This window comes from Cynoglossus semilaevis, unplaced genomic scaffold (assembly GCF_000523025.1).
Source record: "Cynoglossus semilaevis isolate Cse_v1.0 unplaced genomic scaffold, Cse_v1.0 C19093576, whole genome shotgun sequence".
In the NCBI taxonomy this organism is placed as follows: Eukaryota; Metazoa; Chordata; class Actinopteri; order Pleuronectiformes; family Cynoglossidae; genus Cynoglossus; species Cynoglossus semilaevis.
In genome coordinates, this window is record NW_007586999.1 from 1 (window position 1) to 928 (window position 928).

Sequence of the window (928 nt, forward strand, 5' to 3'; positions counted from 1 at the left end):
ATTTCTGTCTCTTTAAAATCACAATTTGCTCATCATTAGATTATTCTGCTGTTCAGATATGATAAAATATAAACCCCTGTCCATTCCATAGTGTCTTTGTGCGTTTGCTGGTTGTTTTCAGACCTTGTTCAAAGGTGTATTCATAGACCTGCAGCACTGACCTTGTTGAATGTTGTCTCTTTTCAGTCTATGCCATTCGTGAAGCTGCCACCAACAATCTGACCAAACTGGTGGAGAAGTTTGGAGCTGAGTGGGCTCAGAACACCATCGTGCCCAAAGTTCTGGGCATGGCCAATGACCCCAATTACCTCCACAGGATGACCACTCTTTTCTGCATCAATGTGAGCCAGTGGCTTTATTCTCACCAGAATTCTCTTGAGTAAATAGTCTCCTTATTGTTCAGTTTTATCCAAAAACCTTGATTTGTGCTTTGGCTGTGTCTTCCTGCAGGCTCTGTCACAGGCCTGTGGACAGGATATCACCACTAAGCAGATGCTGCCAGTGGTCCTTAAGATGTCCAATGACCAGGTGGCCAACGTTCGCTTCAATGTGGCCAAGTCCCTCCAGAAGATTGGCCCGTACCTCGACAGCAAGTAAGTTATTGTTGCCAATGAAGCAGAATAATTGGTTTGCACTTATGATTGAAGTCCTGGAAGAGTCGGGCTAAATAAATCTGTTGACAATGTTTTTGTGAAGCTGAAGACACTCGCGGATTTTTGACCATCCCAGTCAGGAAACTTCTGTGTCATCTGGTTTTAGTCATGGAAATTAAGAATGTTGGTACATTAGTCTGTTAGTGTTAGATATGGACTGACCTGACCTCAGTCACAGCCAATCAATGTATTTTTTTTATACTCAAACCTCCACATACAGTAAGTAGACCAAGTATGAATTCATTACTGACCCAACTGTAAACATGTGATGCCAA

At 42.6% G+C, this 928-nt stretch overlaps 1 long non-coding RNA gene across 1 annotated transcript; it reads left to right on the forward strand.

The window, feature by feature from the left end:
- The first annotated feature begins 155 nt into the window (after nt 1-155).
- LOC112486649 (uncharacterized) lies at nt 156-527 on the forward strand. Its single transcript, XR_003049158.1, has 2 exons — nt 156-341; nt 451-527. It is a non-coding gene; the product is annotated as an uncharacterized LOC112486649 (long non-coding RNA).
- The last annotated feature ends 401 nt before the right edge of the window (nt 528-928 follow it).